The sequence below is a fragment of the Nelumbo lutea genome, chromosome 4 (genome assembly GCF_056320005.1).
Source record: "Nelumbo lutea isolate HS-2025 chromosome 4, American lotus-T2T, whole genome shotgun sequence".
Lineage (NCBI taxonomy): Eukaryota > Viridiplantae > Streptophyta > Magnoliopsida > Proteales > Nelumbonaceae > Nelumbo > Nelumbo lutea.
The window spans coordinates 85,644,201-85,651,786 of record NC_142687.1 but is presented as its reverse complement, the minus strand read 5'-3'; the positions used below and the strand labels follow the sequence as shown (position 1 = coordinate 85,651,786).

Below are 7,586 nucleotides of genomic sequence, written 5' to 3'. Positions count from 1 at the left end.
ATAGTACATTGATTTGTTTAGATGCATGATAGTTGTATAACCCCACTACATACTATGATTTATTTCTTTTAATATAATCGCTTCACTTAGTCCTAATTGGAAATACTAAAACCTTAATAACATATTTTATGTTTTTTGAATATTTTATTCTTTATTTCATCTATGTTGTTTGCTACCCATAGCTTGCTACCCATAAAAGATCTATTATAAGTCATAACTCATAATAAACTATAGTCATTTCACACACTTTTTTTCCTAAATTTTGTACTTAAAGAACCAATAAAAACATCAACAAATAAATACTAATAAAACATAGGACTAATATATGTAGTGAAAGTTGAGTTAAGATCTGAGATTATGAAGTTCTTTGAGATTATAAGCTAGGGATGGGAAGAAGGTTGGGTTGGGCCCAACCCGAGCCTGGCCCAAACCCAAAGTAGGGTTGGGTAGGTCAAGTTGGGTTAGGGTTAGGGTTGAGGTTTAGAACTTAGGGTTGGCCTCAACCGGACCTAACCCGGCCTGACTTGCAACCCTATAAAAAACCATTGAATTGGTCAATGATCCATTGACCCGGGTGGTCAAACCGTCAACTCATTCAACAGTTTTTTGCTATTTTTCATTTTAAATTTTTTAAATTTTAATAATATTTTGTCAGAACAGGTCGTCTGTTCAAAAACTGGCTAGAACAATTTTGGTTCTGGATTAATTTTTAAAACATTGACTAAAATAGCATAGACATTAGTCTCATCGGTGGTGGTCTGATAAGAGACCTTGTCACCAAACATCTGCATAGGCTGTGAGATCTTCCATGTTTCAAAGAAAAAAACAGATAGCTCTATATACGTAACAAGTAAAAGGCCCTAAGCTCATGTAGAATAAAATGTATCATAGGGTACTAACACCATCTTGAGGCTCAACCAACCTCCATATTCATCCTCACGTATTTGGAGAAGATCCAAATGGTAAAGAGTAACGTGTGGTTCAATCCCTATTTGGTCCACAAGAAAGGAAGTTAAAGAAAGCGATGCTAGAGCATATCATCCAGCAATAAGCATATACAAGCAGCTAGGGAACTTGGCTAAGGCTCAAGAATTGAATCACCTGGGTAAATTGATCATAACACTTACAGGCCGAGTCCGAATACCAACACAATTACTGTGCCCGTACTAAACTTCTATATGCCAGCCGAGGCCCATAACCATGGGCAATCAATTCATTGATTAGAATGTTTTAGTATTCGAGGCCTTGACATGCTGGCCTGTGGGTAACACAACCCGCTTTACAGTTCTACAAAATAAATAAAAAGGGCAATTTGGGGTTTTAAAATTTTTTGAAGAGTTGAATGAGAATATTTTTCAAACTAACTGATAGAACTCCAATGAAGAGGGCTATTTGTGGCAGAGTGAAAGTTGAGGGTGTCTTTGTTACAAATGAAAGTTCAAGGGATAATTGTCACCGATTCCATAAAAACTCTATCAGAAAAAAAAAAAAAACTTACACAACACACAATAGGGGATTTACTAGCAGTCTTGTAGTGTGACGTCTAGTGACTATTTGGATGAGCATATCTCCAGAAAGCTGTTTGAAGTGCTGAATTCACTCCCTATCTGCCAAATTACCCCTTCCTCCTCTTTCAGCCAGTCCACAACTATTTTTGAATCCCCTTTAATGGTTAGTCTCTCAGTCCCCATTTCTTTAGCCTTCACCCCATAAACTGTTGCCAATAATTCTGATCTCACCATATCACCTTGCTGAATAGGACCTGAATACAATGCTAGGATGTTTCCATTAATTTTCTTCTCTAATTACCCCACCAATACCCAATGGGCTAGGATTGCCCATACAACTATCATCAAAATTCAATTTCTTCCACCCAACACATGGGGGTGGCCAGACCTTGCATTCCTGGACTTTTAACTTTATTCATTGAATGTGCACGTTAGTGTTTTAAAAGTACAAGGAGAAAGTGAGGCATGTGCCTTTTTGAAGAAAGGACAAAAAAATGCAAAAAATAAAAATAAAAGCAAAATAAAATTTTTAATTTTAAAATGAATGTTTAAAAAAGCTATTATCTTAAATTAAAATACATAAATATAACAATGTAAAACATATTTTAAATGAAAATTAAAAAAAAAAAAACAAACATTACATATAAAGCATATTCAAGCATGTAAAACTTTCAATCTCTATATTATTTTCTCAATCGCATTATTTTATATAGCTAATGTGATATTAAGCATTTTGCATTCTTGATTCTATGAGCTGCTTTTGTATAAAGCCCCTAGGGTCAATTGGGAAGCCCTTAACATGGACTTATTTAGGCTTGCCTCAATGGACTTGGTAGGGAGGCCTAGGGCTTTGCCCCTAGACAAGCTGCCTTTTGAAAAGAAACAAATGCGCAAATTTTGAGAAGGCATACACCTTTTGAAAGTTTTGCGCCTGGAGCCTAAGAGAGGCACATACCTTAAAATGTGCCTTGCCTGTGCACCTGTGGCAAGGTGCAGAAAAAACTCAAGGGCCATATTGTGCCCGTGGTGCAAGGTGCATGGCAAGGTGTATGCCTTTTTGAAGCAAGGTGCAAAAATGCAAAAAAAAAAAAAAAAAAAAAAGCCTTTAATCTCTTTATTTTTTCCCAATTGCATTACTTTAAATAGGTAATGTTGCTCATTCATTCAAATATTTTATTAAGATCACCCCGTACTTAAATGCACCAACCAAAATTTAACATTGATATATCCTCAGGTTCAACCCATACATTTTATTAATTATTTGTAGAACAGCCTTCCTTCAAGGCTACTTTGTGTATCAACATTAAGGGCACTCAGTGGATGATGGGTAGACTATTTGTTTATTAGTAAAGCTAGCTAATTAATGGAGGTTTCAGATAATTTCCTGAAAATAGTTTATTAACTCCTTTCCATAATTAACAAGCTGTGTGGTTCCATATGATGCTCTAATGGACTCTTTTAGTTGCAGGAACCATACACGCTAAGCAAAATAACTACTCTGAAGAATAGGATTTGGCCCTCATCCTCCCTATCTCCATGCTTCTGTTCTTGAGGAAATTGGAGTACCACTGACCTGATAACTTGGGTCGTCTCCTAAACTCCTTATCCTGGAAGTCCACATGAACAAGCCCGTACCGTGTCTGATACCCACTAAGAACCTCAAACACGTCTAAGAATGACCAAACAAGGTACCCTTTGGTACTTGATCCATTCCTACAAATTAAAACCAGAAACAAGTCAGAATAACCCTTTAGTACTGATAGAGCAGAAACTCCATATTCTGAGGTGATGCTGGAAGTAACCATCTGAGATTCACCTTATGGCATTAAGCACGCTTTCCATGAACCCTTTAATGTAATCTATCCTGGCAGTGTCGTTAAGCGTCTCATTTCCTGGCGCGCCATAACCTAATCACACATGACAAGTAAACTTCTTGGTGAATATCTAGTGAGTTGCAAAGAGCGAGAGCGAGAGATTGATTGGTGATTGTACTAATGTGATGAGAATCATGGGATGCCTTATTTTGATTTACCATTTTGAACGTAAACAGAAAGGTTGCCATAATAGTTCTTGAAATATTGAAGCAATTCCTGCAAGCCATCTGGGTTGAAGGTCGGAGAATCTCTGAGAACATACTCGAGGTTGTGCTATCTTTATTCACTGCAATTCATTAATTGTTGAGGAGAGTTAAAAGATTTTTTGTTTCCACAAACATCATCTAGATATATGCTCTAGAATATTACTGATCAAAAGCGACGAGAGTGCAACCTGAAAACTTTACAGCCATGTCTAGATTGAAGTCTGGAGGTCCTATGGTCGATTTGTTGGAGTCATCTTGAATGTAAATTGTGAAGTAGTGATTCAAACCAATAAAATCTGATGACCCTTTTACAAGTTGAGATTGGCTTTTAGTGAAGGATGGAAGCCTTGTCCCAACTCTCTTCCTCATGGTCACAGGGTAATCTCCGAACACCAGGGGATCGAGAACCCTGCATGCAGTTTCATGTTTGATCAACCCAATTAAACAAGCTGCTTCTGGATGTAAGCTAGCTAGATGCATATATCCACCAGAAAAGTATTGTTTGTTTCTATTCACTTACCAACCATTGACGAAATCTATAGCTCTTTGCGATGCTACAGCGTCTGCTATGGAGTTTGTCATAGGTCTACACCAGAAGCCATACATGTTTAAGCCTATCCAACCATTTTGTTTGGCCTGCAAATTAAACAACTCTTCAATGTACTCAGTTACTTGGTTAATTTGGCATTCCTTTCACCAAGCTTTGATCAGAGGTAATTAATTAAGAAGGCACTCACTTGGTATTTTTGTCTGTACAATGCAGCAGCTGATGCGTGGGCTAGCATAATGTGATGCATTGCAGTGTAGGGCTCCACAGAGGAGTTGCCGACTGAGCAGTTGAAGACACCACCGGGAAACGAGCACTGCTGGGGAGGGAATAATCCGGTGTCATAGGATGCGATAACCATGATATTGGGCTCATTGATGGTGGTCCAGTTGGAGACCCTGTCACCAAACTCTCTAAAGCAGACATCTGCATAGGCTGTGAAGTCATCCCTGTTTCAACGATAAACCAAATACCCCTATATACACAAACAAACTGTCAAACCCTAAACCCTAAGCCCTAAGTCCATGTTAAAAAGCAAATTTGACAGGGAACTAACACAATCTTGGGGCTCAACCATCCTCCAAATTCATCCTCCAGTATTTGGGGAAGATCCAAATGGTAAAGCGTAACGTATGGTTCAATCCCTATTTGGACCACAAGAAAGGAAGTTAAAGGAGAGGAATGTTACTATCTGAGCAGATCATCCAACAATCGGCATATATACAGGCAGCTAGTTTATGATCACTTGGCTAGGCTCATGAATTGGATTGCCTGGGTAAATGGATCATAACACTCACAGGCCGAGGTAAGCCCGATCGAGGCCCATAAACTCTTCATACGCTTAAATGGAAGGTAAGTAATCTGAATTCAATCCTTTGCTTACCGTGGGAAATCAATTCATTGATCAGATTGTTGTAGTACTCCAGGCCTTTTGGATTAACTGCTCCTCTCCCATTTGCCACCAGCAAATATAGCAATTCCTCTCGGTATATATATATGCCAAACAAGATGACCATACTAATATGAAGCCATTATCAAAGTTCAGATATATATACCTGGGCTGAGTCTTGACCAAGATATAGAGAATCTATAGCGTTCAAGGCCTATGTTACTCATGATCTTCACATCCTCCTACAAGATTTGTTAATTCAGAGATGAGAAACACTCATTTTAGAGACAGAGAGCAATTGAAATACTTAAAAGCAGATCAGACAGCATCGTAAAAATGGTAACCAATCATGTCCTATTCGTCAAAATTCATTAGGCTGAGTTTGGAAGGAATACAAACACAAATATGTAGGGTGCAAAACCTTATATTTTATATTATTTTGTATGAATTTACGCTGTACATATTTGCATTTGTACTGCTTCCAAACTGAGCTTTAGGGGTTTTGATTGGTCAAAGTTCTTTCTGTATCATATCAATCTTATCTTTAAACATTTTTAAATTCTTTTTCTAAAACATGGGAGATGAGAGACATAGCTATACAGACATTCTATACTTCGTAGGAGTGAAAATAACTCCTCAGTTCTTTCATCCCACCATTTTCTCTCATGGAAATGAAGATAACTGGAAATTTCAAAATGATATGTTTCCTTAATTTCTTAGGGGTTGTTCAGTAGTGTGGTAAAAAATTGTAGATGACATGGACAATCTTCATTTGCTTGGCTCAATTATTCACGAGATTTTTATACGTATATGATATTATGTGATATTGGTAGTATCACCACCACCAACTGATAGTGTCTCAGATGGTAGGATCTCTCAAAGGGATGGGGGATGGGCTACCCTCCGTTTTGTACCCCCATTGAATTTGATTAATAAAAATTATACCATATATACTCTCAAGTCTCAAGAGAACATCCAATGGATATAATGTTTAAGGGTTTTCACGAGTCGGTTTGGTTTAACTTAGGATGTTTGGTCAATTGAATCGACCTAATCAAGTTGGGGAGTTGGTCATCATCACCTGAAACTAGCTGAGCATTATTGAAAACCAGCTAAGCCGGGTTGATTGGTTTGGGTTAGATTATCGGTTTGATTGGTCGATTCAAAAGATTTAAATTTAAAAAATTAATTTTAATAATTTTAATTCACAACACAAAATATTATAATTTAAACTAAGAAATGTAGGAATTTTCCCACTTTCTCCCATATTAAAAATTAAAAAATTTAAAAATAAAATATTAATATATATCTACGACTGGGTTGGGACAGTTTTGGTTGTTTTATACATTGCCAAACCGAAACCAACATATTAATATTTTATCTTTGTTCGCAACATGGTTCCAATATGATCTATAATTGTACATATCACCAAGAGACTGGACCTATCACTAGGGCTGCAAGTCAGGCCGGGTTAGGTTGGGTTGAGGCCAACCCTAGCCCAACCCTAAGTTTTAAACCCCCAACCCTAACCCTAACCCATCCCGACCTTCAACCCGACCAACCCAACCCTAACCCTAACCCTAACTAAATTCCTTCAACCCAAACCCAACCCAACCCAACCCAACCCAAAGTCAATTTCGGGTTGGGTTGAGCTTGAGTTGGGCCCAACCCAACCTTCTTCCCATCCCTTAAAACCCCATAGAATTTCTTGTTTTAGATCTTAAGTCAACTTCCAGTACATATATTAATCCTCTTTTTCATTAGTACTTGTTTGTTGACATTCCTTTTTTGTTCTTTTGGTACAATTTTCAAAAAAAAAAAGTGTTATGACTTACAATAGATCTTTCTTTGGCAACAAACAACATAGAAGAGATGAAGAATAAATTTTTCAAAAAAATAAATTAATGTTATTAAGGTTTTAGTCTTTCTGATTATGATTAAGTGAAGTGATTATCTTAAAAGAAATACATGATGGTATGTGGTGGGGGCTATACAAATATCATGCATCTAAACAAATCAATGTATGTTATATATTACATATAACATATATTTATATATGGCATGTACTATAGAGTCGGGTTTGGGTTGGGTTGAGTTGCCTAAGGGGTCAACCCTTACCCAACCCGAAGTAAAGTTGGGTTCATGAATTTCAACCCTAACCTTAACCCTAACCTTAACCCAAACATTAACCCGACCCAACCCAACCCATCATTTTCGGGTTGAGTTTGGGCCAACCCGGCACTAGTTGCAGCCTTACCTATTGTAGAAACCACTGATGTGGTCCCCACCTCTTTCTATTGTACTCGTATACAACTACTAGTTATTTAAGTGTTAGTCCACAGTTAGTTGTTAGTCTTTTATTAGGACTTTAGTCTTTTCATGTATCAAGAACAGTTTAGGAGGATAACACTTTCAGTCAAGCCTTCAAAATAACCAGAAAAGGTAAACCTTTTAATATAAAAGATTGAATTACTTTAGCAAAATTCTGGCCGTGACCTTCAAAGATAAGTCTGAACCCTAATCTTGAGGGTTCTTCTTTTCATGTATCAAGAACAGTTTGGG

At 37.3% G+C, this 7,586-nt stretch overlaps 1 pseudogene; it reads right to left on the bottom strand.

The window, feature by feature from the left end:
- Positions 1-3,001: 3,001 nt before the first annotated feature.
- LOC148861485 (cyanidin 3-O-glucoside 7-O-glucosyltransferase (acyl-glucose)-like) lies at positions 3,002-5,260 on the bottom strand (annotated as a pseudogene).
- Between the last annotated feature and the right edge of the window lie 2,326 nt (positions 5,261-7,586).